This window comes from Mastigoproctus giganteus, chromosome 11 (genome assembly GCF_048544385.1).
Source record: "Mastigoproctus giganteus isolate SK-2022 chromosome 11, ASM4854438v1, whole genome shotgun sequence".
Taxonomy (NCBI): domain Eukaryota; kingdom Metazoa; phylum Arthropoda; class Arachnida; order Uropygi; family Thelyphonidae; genus Mastigoproctus; species Mastigoproctus giganteus.
The window spans coordinates 15,615,259-15,632,254 of NC_143585.1; positions in this window are offsets into that span (position 1 = coordinate 15,615,259).

A 16,996-nucleotide genomic window follows, 5' to 3' on the forward strand; every position below is an offset into this window, starting at 1 on the left:
CTCGGTCTGAAGCTGTACCGGTTTGTGGACATTAGGTTTGCCTGTATTCTGGTTAACAGGAGTCGTTCCCAGAGTTTACTGCAGGCTGTTAATATGAAAATTGGTCTGTAGGAAGTCGTTTGGTCTGGTGGTTTTGTTGGGCTTTTAATTATGAGTTCAATATTTGCTTTTTTCCAGTCCTTTGGAAAGGTCCCAGTTTTGAGACATACATTGAAGAGGTTCAGTAGCATATCGTGGGCTATCTCCACCACCTCCCTGATAGTTTCAGGCTCCAAGAGGTCCAAACCCGGACATTTCTTACTTTTAATAAGGTGCGCAATCGCGTGAAATCCGGTTCCTTATCTTCTGTTCGATAGTCGTGATTCTTTGTGCACATCTTGATTTTTTTGGGCTTCTGCAGGTCTACGTAAGGGTGACAGGTTGCGTCCAAAATATTGTTGACAGATGCCTCCCAAGAATTGGTAACATCTCCCTGTGGTGTTATGGTGGTTGAAATTGCCTCTTCCCTGGGAAGTGTATTAGTGCTTACTTTGTGGACCAACTCCCAGCGGTCAGTGTTGCCAGTGGTCGCGACCATATTTCCCCACCAGAGTTGTTTACTCCTGCATATGAGGGAGGTGCACCTGTTTCTGGCTTCCTTGTAGATTTCTCGCAGTGCGTCCACTTCAGGGGCAGGTCAGGAGCGTCTGGCTCTTTAGAATGCTTTTCGTTTGTCCTGGACTTCTCTCGGGATCCTCTGGAGCTCCCGACTCCATCATGGTACAGCACCTGAAGCAGGTTTTCTTCGTTTTATGGCAGCATTCGCTGCTTTAGTGATGATCTCTGTGACTGTTTTTTGGAATTGGTCAGATCTGCTGTAACAAGAGTAACACTGATTAACGCAGCTCAGTATCAGGGGTTTTTTATACCGTGTCCCGACCCGCACACGCGCCGTAGTTCACCCGCTGGTCATAATGTTTTGGTTCATCAGTGTATATGTTGCTTGCTAAAACACTCTCAAGGTCCATGAATCAGTCACTTATGGGTTTTCGGTGATGAGCAACTTAGGCCATATTGTGATATATATAATATGTCTGTGAATTGCATGAGTTCTGTGGTTTGTTTGCTGAACAATAGTTCCGGAAGAAAAAAACCAAGTTACCCTTCCTTGAGATCAACTAACTTAGTCACATCGTGTGAAAAAACCCATGAATGTTCCTCACGTCCTTGATGGTATTCCGACAGAAGTAACTTCCACCCAGTGGGGGGGGGATGGTGATTACACCACTGTGCTACCCATGATGGCCTCAGTTAGTTTCTCCATGCTAAAACCTAGGTTGCGATTTTCAGAAATCTCGTCTTTCTTAGTAATAACACTTTCTGCGTCTCAAAATAATGTTGTTACTATCTTGTCCATTCTTTACAAGAGATCTCTGTCCTGTCTAAAGTGAGGTTTGTAAACATGTGTGCAATATTCAAAATGTTGACTAACAATCGTGTCTTGCAATGGAATAATCGCCGCTTTCACCTTGCTAGCAAAGTTTTTTTTTTGTATCATTGACAAAATACTCCACGAGGAGGGTTCCAAGTTGGATGAATAGTGAAGTTGCCACATTATTTGAGCAGAAAAAGGTGGCATGGAAAGGTTACAGAGCAATAAAAAGTACTGAAGCCTATAACAGCTACAAGATGATCTGTAATAGAGCCACAGAAAAGTTCGACAGGAAAAGGCAGTTTATGAGAAATCACTAGCAAACAGAGCAAAGCAGGGGGATAAGGAATTCTTCACATATATAAATGCCAAGAAGAGCAGAACAAACCAGATCGGACCTTAACGTAAGGGAAAGGGGATAATATTAAATATACCAGCTGCCATTGCAGATGAACTCAACTGTTATTTTGCATCGATATTTTACGAATGAAAAACCTTTTGTGTGGCAATGGAAAATTGTGGGGGGGAAGTTGAAAAATATGTAATTAATGATATTGAAATTTTGCAAGATTATTTAATGAAAAAACCTTCGAGCCTACAGACCAGTAAGGCTCCTGGAGTTGATAGAATATACCCTATAATCTTAAGGGAGGTAACAAGTGAGTGTATTGATCCATTGAGCGGCTAATTATGCGAGCATCACTAGACTCTGGGGAGATTCCCTTAGATTGGAAAAGTGCAAATGTATCTCGCATACATAAGGATGGCTCTAAGAGTGAAGTGGGAAATTCTCGACCTGTCAGTCGGACTTCAGTGGTAGGGAAAATAATGGAGGCAAAGATCAAAGATGGAATTCACGATCATTAGGATCGAAATGAAATTCTCAAGGATACTCAGCATGGTTTTCTAAAGGGAAAATCATGTTTAACAAATCTGGTCGCTATTTTGAAAGGGTCACTCACGAGCTGAATTTGGGCAATAATTTCGATATTGTTTATTTAGATTTCAGCAAAGCTTTTGACTCAGTCCCACATGAGCGGTTGCTTTATAAGCTGAACAGGTTGGAATCACTGGGAAAATCCTTACATGGATAGCAGGATGGTTTCAGGGCAGGAGGCAGAGGGCTGTGATAAATGGCTATTCCTCAGATTGGATTGATGTAAGAAGTGGGGTTCCCCAAGGATCAGTATTAGGATTACTGTTGTTTTTAATTTTCATAAACGACATCGATAAAGGGATACAGGGCGTGATGTCTAAATTTGTAGATGATGTTAAAATTGGTAGAGTAGTTAATGATAACTGTCAAGGCTGAGCTTCTTCAGAAAGACCTAGACAGATTTCAGGAATGGTCAGAAAAATGGCAGCTATGCTTTAATCCAACAAAGTGTAAGGTATTACACCTGGGAAACAGTAATCCCAAAATAACTTATTCACTTGGTGGAGTTCAACTAAACCCAGTACTGGAGGAAAGGGACTTGGGTGTTACGATATGGTCAGACATGAAATTCGCTGAGCATTGTAAACAGGTTGCAAGGAAGGCCCATGGTGTCCTATCGATAATCTATCGAAATTTTGCAAGTAGAAATAGGGACGTGATAATCCCATTATATAAGGCTTTTGCTAGACCACATTTGGAATACTGTGTTCAAGTAGGGAGACCGGATCAAAAGAAAGACATCGAGCTTCTTGAAAGGGTGAAAAGACGGGTAATTCGCCTGGTGAGAACTGCAAAAGGGCGTCCTTATGAAGAAAGACTTCGAATATGTGAGTTGCAGAGTTCGGAAACTGGACACCTTAGAGAAGATTTGATTGAGGTGTTTAAGGCTCTAAGAGGCATCACTGAAATGAATGAGAACGAAATTTTCAAGATTATAAATGATGCTAGAACTAGGGGACATAAATTCAAGTTACGGAGGAAAACGTTTAGATTGGACTGCAGGAAGTTTTATTTTAGCCAGTGAGTTACAAATTACTGGAATAAGTTGCCTACATGGGTGATAGGGGCTGACAGTGTGGGGAAATTCAAAGGTCATCTGGATAGTACCTTCGGGTGAGGGAATCGCGTAGGATGATAGATTTAATTTCCTTTTCTTTTATTAATTATTATTATTTATTTATTTATTATTATTTTTTTTTTATCATTGTTCTATTCGTTTTTTTTTTTTTTATTTTTTTTTTTTTTTTTGGCTGGTGCAGCATAAGCCATAGGCTTTCTTGCACTGCTCGGAAGATTTTATGTCATAGTTTATTAATGTCTTCAGGGTTTTGCATTTTCCGCATACGTTTGTTTGGAGCTACTCAAATGGCATGTTGTCATGGAATTATTGTTGTAAAATGTGATACCTTGCAGTTATCATCAGTATACTAGTATTGTCACTATCCTTCCCTCACCGGGCGGAAAAGGCCCGGGTTGGAATTCCGTCAATGAAGCAAGGAGCTTTCATGGGCTTTTTTCACTCTGTCGTTGAATTAGTCCGCCTCAGGTGCAGATAACAGGATTTTTCCCCCTGAAAAACTAGGGATTTTTGTCCTGCGAAGCAGGCAAATCGACCAGAGAACACATTTTACAGACACAATGCACATGGGTAATCGAAATTAAATTTCTAGGTAACCCTTATAAAATAGTTTAAGATCATTCAAGTAGTTTATATAGATTTGGAGTAGTACACCTAAGTAATGTCCTTAACTGTCGTGCCTAGCATTACACCACAGTAAACTTATAAACCTGAAATGCTTAAATCAATGTCATTAAATAATATAAGTGCTAAACAGCCTAAAACTGAGCCGTCTCGGATTCAACATGTGCTAACAATCGATGGACAGAATTTGCCATTTATAGCCACTTCTCTCATTGCACTCCGTCTTTTATCAACAATCTTTTCTTTATTCACTTTAGTGTCGTGCTGTTAATGCCACATTATTTCAATTTACCTAAAAGTGCTAAAAGTTGTTTATACGGATGTGTATTAAAATATTTGTAAATATAACTATAATAGGTCAAAATTATTCTTTTCATCCAGTTGCGTTGTAAAGAAAGATTTTGATAGAATTGGCGTTAGTGGTGGAAAATGGTGCAAGAAAGCAGCGTCAGTCACAAAAAAAAAAAAAAAAAAAACTCCCATTTTATTTAATCTATCAACTTCCACAACGACAGATGAAAGTTTGTTCCAGGAATTTCCCTTAGTTCCGCACATTTTTCTGCAACCGTCCTTCCTGAATTTCAATTTGTGCCCCCTCATGAGTGTAGTCTGAGCAAGAGGAAGATTCCCATCCGCTTTGAACTTACTGAATCCATTCAAAGCCTTAAAGCACTTCAATCAGGTCCCCTCGCAGATTAATGACATTAATATCTTTAATTGTCCTGCCTAGAACTGCATATACTCTAGACTCCGCAATTTGCAGGACTGAAGCCTTTCTTGGTAAGAGCACTTCCTTTGTTCCTCTCACCAATCTCGATGCCCTGGTGAGGAGAAGGAATGGGTTCTCTCACCAAGAAGGCTTTTCAGTTATGTAAATTGCAGCATCCAGAGACAAGGCATCTGATCTGATTGAGGTGTTTAAGGCTTTGAATGGATTGAGCAAGCTGAATGTTGATGTGATTCTTCCTCTTGCTCAGACTACACTCATGAGAGGGTACAAATTCAAATTGAGGAAGGATGTTTGCAGAACCGATGCGCGGAAGTTTGCCTTTAGCCAGCGGATGACAAATTGCGCGAATTGCACACCCATATCCACGTATGATTTCTTCCTGATCATGACCAGCTCTAATAGGAAATATTCACATTTTCATAAAAATCCTTTGATCATATTATTGGTTTGAAGTGAATCATTTTAAAATACAGTTTATTAGGTTGAAATTAATTAAAACTCAATTTCTGTTGAAATATGATCATTTACTATCGAAAACCATACCAAGACATTAAGAACTGATAAGATGAGCCAACCAGTGTTTATAAAATCTGAAAATGATTTTTGTGGATTAAATGGAAAATACTGAGACGGAGAACTTTTTTTATAAGGCCAATGTGGATGAAAAGTATATTAGGATGCGACAGTACCTATTCTCATACTTTCTGTAGCCTACATTTTCACTAAATTCGTACAAAAGGTGCACTGGCTATGCATGAAAGGAAACATGAAAGCTGCAGTTAGTTCGATATGCTGCACTCCACAGGAAGCGGACGTGATATGATGACTACACAATCATAACTGTGGGTAGGGAAGCGAGCCTGCTTCTTTCGGAGTCATATTGAGTGAAAACCCCGTAGATGAAACGTGTGTCCTCTGGCTGTACAATGTGTGTGTGTTCGCAGACTGGTTTTCATGTTGCGCAAATCCGAAATAACTCAAGAAGAAACTTTCTGCCCTTTGCCTGAGATAGCTAACGAAATTGAAGAAGTCCAAAAAAGTTCCTTCAGTCATAGATAGAACTGGAACCTTCTCCATAACAGTGGCGGGGATGTATCGTACGCACTATGCTTCCTCAGAAAACGTAAGCAGGCATCCACCCAAACTAGATGTTTATCAGGAAGCTTGGAAGAAGCAGAAGGAAAAGAGTGAGGGGCATGGCAGTCAGTTGCAGATTTAAAAACAATATACCTGATTGTTTATGATTATACATGGCTATCAAGGCGCATATTTATCATACTTTTTTCTCAATTACATTTATTGTAGGAATGTTTCCAATACTTTTGAATAAAAGTCAATATGAGAATACTCTTATCAGTAATGAATATGGGTATTCCCCAAACTCCTGAAAATTTCTTAATGCCATCTTTTAATACACACTGCGTCTGAAATGTAGTTAGATAAAAATTCAAAAGCAGAAAGGTAATATTCAGAAAAAGAATTTATTGTGAAAGCCATTCAAAGAGTCCTTAAAGATTACTTCATAAAAAGCTTGTAGTATAAAATTGGAGGGAAAGTCTAACTGAATTTTTGCTCTAATGGTGTTGTTGTTGCTGTATGGATTTAGGCGCATCGGAAACTCAGGCCATACGCGACGTTTAAAATATGTCCGTAAATCACATGCGTTCTGTGGTCAATTTGTTATTGGCTGAACAAAAAACCCAAATTTCCAAACTAACTACAAACTACGACTGACTAACTCTGCTCTGTCACGTTATGAAAAAGACCCATAAAAATTCTCGCGTTATTGAAGGGATTCGAATTCACGTCTGTAGGCCCGATTTTGGGAGCACGGTAATTATATTAAATGTGGTACCCACCACAGCCCTGGGCACATGAAAATATGGTTAAATCCTGCACAAAGCATCCAAAAAGCATATATGTACTGTATTTATTCGCAGCAGAAATTCATCAGAATTCTAAATGCATTCATCGGAAGTCCTAATGCAGTGGTTTTCAACCGGGGTGCCGCAACCATGGGTGCCATGTAATTTGGGTTTAAGTTACTTAAACTTATTTTTTTTAAAAATTAATACGTTTATTTCATTATAAAAAGATGTACAGTATCTTTTTAATTTTGTGGTGATCTATAATTGATGTTTACTGAGTACCTCTATATAAAGATAAAATTATATACTGTATATATATATATATATATATATATAATTTGTAATATGAAATGTAATTTTTATAATTATATTATTATAATTATTATAATTATTATAATTCAAATGCCATATGTGGCATTTGGAATAATCACCGTTCTCCTTACACAGGGTGCAAAAGACCTGAGTTCGAAATCCGACAAATGATGGAATTTTTATGGGGCTTTTCACATAGTGGCTGAGTTAGTCAGTCTCAGGAGAGCTTTGCATGGTTTTTTGTCCAGCAAGTAGCAACCCGATCGAAGAATACGCCCACTTACAGACACAAAATACTGATTCCTCATAGCTTTAGCCTTTGTTACAGTTCCACACCTTGTGTAAGTGTAATAAATTTACACAAGGCGCTATCAAATCTAAATTTATATGTCAGGATTGCTAACAAGAAACTGGAGAAACATTTGGAGCGAGTGAATGGGTGAAATGAGAAGGGGGTGTTTTTTTTTTGGCTGATGATATATAAGCTTGCTTTCTTGCATCATGTGCCCTTGCTAATGCCAATGCTAATGTTTCTGGGAGGAAAAACTTGCTATCTACGTCTGAGATCGACTAACTCAGCCACACGTCAGTGACGGGATTCGAACCAGGGCATTTTCCACTCGGGGCGGGGAGGAAGGTGATGATACCACTGTGCTACACGCGCAGACTAATGATGGTATATACAGGGTGTTTCAGTTAAACGTTTCAGAACTTCTAAGAGGGGTAGGGTACATCCTGACAACTCGAAATCATATAGCAATGTGGGGTCGGAAATGCTTTCCTGAAGCGGTGTTGTACACAAAAGCACCATAAAAAGAAAAGAGACCGTAAGTGAGAAATCGTTTTAATAATACATGAAAAGAAGCAAAAGGTACATGGATTAAAGTGTTCGAAGTTTCTTCAACCTCATATTGCTTTCGCACAGTGGTACCTTGGAAAATGTGCTACAAATCCCCTTTTTCCTGCTGAAGTGTTGTTTTCCGATGAGGCATCCTTCACAAGGGAAGGAATTTTCAACACGCATAACGACCATATCTGGGCGGTCGAGAACCCGCATGCAATACGACGTCGTGCAGCACAGATTCGATTTTCGGTCAATGTATGGGCCGGTATTATGGGAGATCACCTCATCGGACCTTACCTGTTACCGTGTCGTCTAATCGGACCTATCTACTTGATCTTTCTGCAGCAAGTATTGCCACAACTTTTGAGAGATGAACAGATTTCTGCATCGACGCAACAGACAATGTGGTTCCAACACGATGGAGCCCCTGCCCATTATAGCGGAGATGTTCGTAACTACCTGGATGTCACATTTGATCAACAGTGGATCGGACGTGGTGGTCCCGTGCGTTTGCCTGCTCGGTCACCCGACCTATCATGTCTTGATTTTTATTTCTGGGGTCATATGAAATCGCTAGTTTATGACACCCCTGTTGACAATGCTGAGGAGCTGGTTGCAAGAATCGCAGTAGCTGCCGAAGAAATTCGAAATTCGCCTGGAGTATTCCAGAATGTTCGGATGTCCATGCGTCGGAGATGTGAGGCGTGCATTGTAGCCCGTGGAAGAAACTTCGAACACTTACTTTAATCCATGTACCTTTTGCTTCTTTTCATGTATTATTAAAACGATTTCTCACTTACGGTCTCTTTTCTTTTTATGGGGCTTCTGTGTACAACACCGCTTCAGGAAAGCATTTCCGACCCCACATCGCTATATGATTTCGAGTTGTCAGGATGTACCCTACCCCTCTTAGAAGTTCTGAAACGTTTAACTGAAACACCCTGTATATCATTATTTGGCCTCTCCCTCTAGATATGGGCTTCCTCGCAATTCGGATCTGCCAGACCTTCAGATACATCACTTCCAAATCTCGCCATTTATTCTTATTTACTCCTAAATCCATTAACAACTAATATTCATTTGGACCAACTAAACTGTATAATTCTTATTTTCGTGAATGGTCAATGGCAAATGAATCAATTCTTGACTTTTATATTCCAGAGAAAATAAATAAACTCAATTAAGCAACCAGAGGGGGACATGTATATTTATAATGCTAACACATTTCCAAAGATTCCATGCAATTATAGATATTTGTTGGAGATTTAAAAGATTCTTTAATGTGTGTTTGAACCTATATCTGAGATTTATGGAAATAAAATAAAGCGTTCAGCTTAAAACTACCCTTGGAATTATTTTTTGATTAATTTATTATTTTTATGTTGTTTTTTTCATTGAGCTCAAATGTACAGGCCAACTTTGATCGATACATAGCTGGTTGCTCGTTGTCCAATGAAATACGTTTATGTGTCACAAACCTAAAAATGTTGAGAACAATATAAGCCACATGAAATTTTGTTAATTTATTATAAAATTATTATAATAAACTATTACAGTAATAATTATAATTACAAAGATCAATGCACAGTAATTTCTACTCTCCCACCTGTAATACCCCTTTAATGCAAAAAATAAATATTTTATTTACACATTAGGCATTCAACAGTTGCTATTTCTGTTCAGATGGAGTTACAAGTGTAGAAATAAACTACGCCTACAGTTTGTGTTGTTATCACGTGGTTTCCGTTAGCAACACGTTGCTGCTAGTAACATCAGTTAGCCTTCATAATAACCCTGAATGGTATCAAGAACACTATGGAAGTGATCCTTTCCTAGCAGTGATTTATGTGTTCGCTCATATGTGCTAATCATGACTTTTAAAAATGTGTTCCTCTATGTTATGTGCCTGGGTATAGTTGCTTCCGGAAAAAGAATGAATCGATGCGTCTTAGCAAGGAAATTTTTAGAAGATTACAGTATAAACATGACGGCTAACTGTAAGTAGGCTAATAAAAATATAATATTCATTTAGCGATGCAGTTGATACCCTTATGGGTAGCTGATCGGTTGTAATCAATGTCCTTGCATGTGTGAGAAAGATTTTTTTTTGGTATAGTATTGTAGGAATCTGCCTACTATTAGTTTTTCTAGGACTTTGCCTATGACAGGAAGTAGGGCAATGGGGCGGTAGCTTCCTCCTACCGCCCCATTGCCCTACTTCCTGTCATAGGCAAAGTCCTAGAAAAACTAATAGTAGGCAGATTCCTACAATACTATACCAAAAAAAATCTTTCCTCACACTGCCAATTCGGCTTCACCCCTGGCAAGTCAGCTGTGGGAGCTATCAAACAAGTTCTTAATACTATCACTTCATCGGAATTTAAATATGTCCTAGGTCTCTTTGTAGACTTTAAAGGTGCCTTTGACACCTTATGGTGGCAAAGTGTGCTGGCAAGGTTTCGAGAGGCAGAGGTCTCAATTCCGATCTATCGTCTAATTACAGACTACTTCTCAAACAGGCACCTTGTGGTCTCAAGTGGAGCATGCTCCGTAACAAGACCGGTGACCCGCGGCTGCCCACAGGGATCTGTTCTTGGCCCAGTTTGCTGGAACATGGTCCTTGATGAGTGGCTCGCAAAAGATTTCCCCCAAATAACTAAAATAGGGTATGCAGACGACCTTGTTCTGCTCCTACAGGGTAACTCACGGCTTGAGCTGGAAACCAGAGCAAGAGAGGCCTTAAATGATCTAATCTCCTGGTGTGCAACAAATAAACTAGAATTGTCTGCAGAAAAAACAAAACAAGTCCTTTTTAAGGGAAAACTCAACAGAAACAGGCCCCCATTAATAAAAATCAATGAACAGAGTATAGGTAGGGAATCCACATACAAGTATTTAGGAGTCATATTAGATGAGAAACTAAACTTTGTAGAGCACGCAAAATATCTAAGAAATAAAACCCAACAATTAACAGGAAAATTATTGAGAATTGCCCGGAAAAAGTGGAACGTAAAATCATCTACACTGGCAATGTATTACAAATGTCTATTCCTACCCACTATATGCTACGGAGCAGGTGCTTGGGCACCCAGCATTAAACACTGCCTAGTAAAAAAATACTTAATGCAGGCACAGAGAATTTTCCTGCTGGCCTCCTCCAGAGCATGTAGAACCATCTCTACATCAGCACTCCAGATAATATGTGGTAAAATACCAATAACATATGAAATTATACAGGTATATCTAAAATACTATAGAAGACAAGGAACCCCACATTCCCTAGGAGAATATACAACAGATCCAAATGAGACAGATAAGGAAGAAAAAAGAAGATTAAGAGAAATGTTCATTACAGACTGGCAAAGAGAATGGAGAGAAGACACCAAAGGGAGAACAACATACCAGTTCATCCCCCTGGCACAGGAAATAAATAAAAACAATAAACCCTGGTTGAGCCCAGATTTATATACTACCTTCCTCCTGTCGGGTCATGGAAGCATAAATGCAAGACTGCATGCTCTGGGGCTGGCTGATTCCCCCAACTGCAGATGCGGGTCACTGGAAACCGTACAACATATAATGCTCGAATGCATAAACTACACAGACCTGAGACAACCATTCCAGCTTGTAACAGAAGTGTATCACACTGAGGATTTCCCCAAAGTGCTGGAATCACCAGATAACTTTCAAGCATTAGTAAACTTTGCAACAAGTGCATTCAAAAGAAGAAGAACCCTCCTCGGTATGCCGGAGTAAAGCAAGAGGCAACACACAAGCCCATACCTAAAATTGGGAGAGGACACAGCATGGATGGAGACTAACCTACGGAAAGGGACTGATATATATTCTCAGTACCCATGCTAAAAATACCACAATAAAAAGGAATACATGCTGACTGCAGCACTGTCATTTCAGATAGTCATAACAATGGACATAAACTGTACATGTACCATAATAAACAGTACCAGGAACAAAAGACCAGTCAACCCCAACATGGCAAAAGTCTAAGACACAACAAGTGAGTAAGGGAAATGGAGAGTATACCCTATGCCACAGAAATATGACAATAACAAGAAGTAATGATTGCAACATGGAAAACAACAAAAATAAATTCAAGGGCATGGTACTGAACTACATCCTCAGTGCCCATGTTTCAGACAACACGGTGCACTTACCACACAAGTAGTTTAGCACCATTAAGAAAATACATGTTGACTACAATAGTACCTTCTTAGGGAACCTCAACAACGGTCATAAACCTTATATGTACCACAAATTATCAGTACCAGGCTCACTCAGACCAGTTAACCCTGTCAGTGCCTGGGCCTAGGGCACATCTGGTAGGTATAGGTAGCAGTGAATAATTGTCCTAGATCATGGTAGTAGTGAATAAGTGTCCTAGATCACAGTATGAACCACAAACTATTAGTGCCAAGCTCACTAAGACCAGTTAACCCTGCCAGTGCCTGGGCCCAAGGCTCATCTGGTAGGTATAGGAAGTAGTGAATATTTGTCCCAGATCACAGTAGCACTGCAAGAACAAGAAGGAATGATTGAGGCATAGAAGACAACAAGAAGGGAGGAAAGGGAAGGAAAGAGAGTAGAAGGAAAAGGGGAAGAAGAGAGACAGAATAAAATCAAGGGGCAGGTCACTGAATCACATTCCCAGTGCCCATGCCTCAGACATCTCACCCTGCAAGCAGTTAAGTGCCAATGAGAACAAAGCAGGTTGACTGCAACACTGACATCACAAATTACACCAAGGGCCAAAAACTTTGTACCTCACATCAACAGTACCAGGCACAATAAGGCCAGTTAACCCTAACATTGCCAAAGCCAAAGGCACATCAAGTGAGCAGAGGTAATGGGGTGAAATTCCCAGGTCACAATAGTATGACATGGACAACAAGCAAAGATTGAGACATGAATAACAACAAAGAAGAAGGGAAGGGGAAGAGAAGGAGAAAAGAGGAAGAAGGGAAGAGAAGGAAGAAGGGGAAAGGAGGGAAAGGGAAAGAAGAAGAACAAGAGGAAAAGGGAAAGAAAAAACTAATACCAAGGGGCATAACACTGAACAACATACCCAGTGCCCATGCTTAAGACTGCATAGGAAAAGGTACACACAAGGACATATCCAGGAGGAAAGAAAAGAGAGGGAAGAAGGGAAGAAAGAAGAAGAAGGAAAATGGAAGAGAGGGGAAAAAGAAAGACAAGAAGAAATGGACACTACCATGCCAGATTGCGTACCAATATGAACTGATCACATCATTCCCACTCTTGGTCAGGATTGAGCCCTGCAAGAGATGGAATAGTACATCCCTCCCACTCTTGGCCAGGACTGAGCCCTGTGAGAGATGGGGTATAGGGATATCGAAAAGTAAATGATAGTCCTTATATTATTATAGTTTAATTTATTTTATTTTATTTATTTTATTTTAATATATTTTACTTTATTTTATTTATTTTAATTATCTTATTTTATTTTACTTTACTTTATTGTAATTGTTTTATTTATTTTATTTTATTTTATTTTATTTCATATCTAAGGGGAAATAAAACCAAAAAAGTGTGCCCTGGTAATTCTGAGGGGACCTTCCCTGATGCATTACCCGGCCACACAGGATTAACTTGATGGGACATCAGACGTCCAAAAACTTAACCACAGGACCGGATCAGTCCGTGTCCTCTTAAGATAAAGTAGATCCTGGCTGCCTCCATGTGGCTAGGGATGGGAGTGAGGGGCTGTGACACAAACCTGCCACAGCCCCCTACTGCTAAATGCCGGGTGCCGGCTAACACACAACGCAAACACAACACTAATGCACACCTAATTACATATTTCATCTATCAGATGCATTTTTTTTTTTTTTTTTTTTTTTTCTTCTCAAAATTCAAAAACTTAAAAAATTTAAAGAATTTTTTTTTTTTTTTTTTTTTTGTTGTGTTAAATATATACGTGAAATTTTGATGCTCTTTTAAGTTCTTTTCTAAGCCGGCAACTTGGCAAAAAGCCTAACAAACGGCGGATATAGGGGGAACCCTGGAAGCCGCTAATAACTTACAAATACACTTTCTGTATACATGTCGCGAATGGATATATATGTGAGAATGTATATAAATTGTATATAAATCTTGTATCATGTACATATAAATGGATGTATATAAATCTTGAGAATGTATATAGAATTGTGTTGTGTGTGTAAATAAATAAATGTCCTTGCATACCGACTGGAAATGGACTGAGTCCTAATCTTGTCAATGACGCGAGGAACAATACACCCAATTACAGACACAATATACTGACGCCTCATAGCCTTTGTTGCAATAACGCTTAACACCCAGCTAATTCTATACATTTCAGGTACATTATCTTACTGTACTTAGAAACAGCATTCTGATAGAAGGGTTACCAAGACAAGGTTTAGTGCAGTACATTTATATCATTAACATGAGTTAAGGACATTCCTTATTTTTTAAACTGGGTGCTCTTGTGTGGCAGCCCCAAACACGAATGGTTATTACAGCCTATTCTATTCTATTACCGCATATTGTTTGAAAAGAGCGATGATAATTATTCACATTTGACAGCAATTTCTGTAGCTTTCCTTCTCAGGAAATACCCAAAATGGGTGTTCCAATGAGCAGAAGTAGAAGAAATAAATGATAAAGATGAAACTTTTCTTTAGTCAATTTGGCCACGAACTAGGCATGGATGTTGACCAGTACACATCAAAATTTCCGCATTGGAATGTACTATATTACTCACTTGGAAATCCAAATACCTTCTGCCTGGGACATGTGGACTAGAGCTCGACTGTAAGAGGCCTTTAGAAAATTTCCCAGTCTCTATCTAACCCAGACTTCTTCAAACGAGTGAAAAGTTACAAAACCACTGTATTGTCACGCTGGAACTGGTCGAAGTGTATATATCGCCGCAGATCTAATAATTCATCCTGAAATGCCCCATTTCAACATACCACTTTACCCTGCTGATAAAGGGATGAAAAAAAAAAAAACAATGAAAACATCTGATATGAAAGTTATAGCTTTTGTAATTGCTGCCTGACTTATTTATGAATATGCTCTGCAATTTTATTTTATTTTATTTTATTTTTTTGGTTCTTGGAGGTTATTCTGTGAAAGAAAGACGATAAAAGCTGATGTTATTTAGTGGTGATATTAAAAGTTACATGAAATACTTGGAGGTAGTTCTGTGAAGGAAAGACAATAAAAGCTGATGTTATTTAGTGATGATATTAAAAGGTACATGAAGAAAATGTCTGAATTCTAAAGAGGATAATTGTTGTTAAATAATCATCTGGGGCATCGGTGACTAAAACTGCTGATCTGTTTAATGTATGCAGAGCAACTGTATCGAAAGTGTTACAGGACATGCGGCATCAGGGGTTTCTCCCAACCCAGCGTTGTAACTTTGTAACAGTAACAAAAACTCTGTAAAGAAGGCCAGAGAGTGTGTGTATTGTGTAGTTTGTGAATTTGTAGTGTTGAGTTACGTTGTTCATCCAGCCGTTTAACCTAGGAGCATCACCAGCTTCTTTGAAACATGCCAGGAAGAAGGGACTCAAACTCTGGTGGAGCGAATTCTGGCGTCGCCTGAGCTTATCAGGAAGGGCTCAAAAAAAAAAAAAAAAAAAAAAAAAAATAGAATTTTTGTTGGAAAGGAGCGCGGGGTGATAGTTCAAGGGCAAGAATGTGGAAGATAGGAAGACTTCGACCAGGAATTTGAAGGATAGGGACAGATGGACATTCCAGTAGCAGCAACCCACCTTCCACAAGGGGGAACTGTTAAGAGAGCGTATAGAATTTAGAGTGATAGCGCCCACCAGGCGAAGGTTTGGGAAGGGAGATGGGCATTGCTCATCTCCCACTCCACCTGCTTGTGAACAATGTCTACACTGTTCAAAATAAAATTTTCATGAAAAAAATTAGACACTGTTGCTTCGAGCAGTGTATAAATATGTTTTGTCGAGCAGTGTATAAATATATATAGTACGTTATTTATGGGAATTTCCTGTATGTGGTTTCTGTAATTAGGTATATCTACTAGCCTACCATGCGAATGGCTGCAGAGAGAGAGATCTTATATGCACTGCCCTATTATTAATATCCTCTACATGGATGGGGAAACAGGTCCTATGCATGCAACACGTCACAGAACCTGCTATAAATATGCGCACAGGGCTTCGAACAGAATTGCAAAAGTGGGCATGCAAAATGACGCGTTCAGCAGAATTACCGCAAACGTTCAACAGAATCGATCACCTCAACAAATGCTAGACGCCGATTAACACGGTCTGTGTCTTCTCTCTCCATATCACTGCCAACATATTGGGGGAATGGTCGTTCCTGGGTGTGGCGAATGCCAGAGGAACAGTTCCTTCCTGATTGTATCCTCCCAACAATGAAGTTTGTTGGAGGCAGTGTTACGGTATGGGGCTCCTTTCATGGTTTGGCGTCTGTCCATTAGTCGTTATCGACAAAACCATGAATGCTGTGCAATACCAGTACAGCCTGGACAATTATGCATTTCCAACATTATAGCAATAGTTCGGGGAAACCCATATCTGAATCAGCAAGACAACGCGCTGTACCATACTGCTCGGGTCGTAACAAAGTGGTTTGAGGATATGGATGTGGAAAAATTGGATTGGCCAGCCCTGAGAACTGATCTGAAACCTATCGGGCATCTTTAGGATGTATTCGATCCTCGGGTACGCGCTCGTCGAGATCGACCAAAGAACAAGGCCGAACTGGTGGCTGCATTAAAGGCCGAGTAGAGGAACATATCACCCGACATTTTATAAAAAGCTGGTTGATAGTTTGCCGCGAAGATTGAAGGCCGTCATAAAAGCAAAAGGTTTCAGCACAATAATATGACACAATAAAATTTCTTTTTTGTCAAAATATTCATTTTAGGTATAAGTTGCGTTTTGTGGTCACAAGCAATGTTACTCCAGTTTAGATAATGGGAGACGAAATTAGGTAAGGAAATACGAGTAGTGACACTCTTGCCTTGGTATTAGCATTAGCATTAGCATTAGTAGAGGCATATGATGCAAGAAAGCAAGCTTATTCAGCATCAGCCAAAAAAAAAAAAAAAAAAAAAAAAAACCCTCTCCCATTTCACCCCTCCGTTCGTTCGAAAAATACCTGTCCAGTTGAGCTTTAAAT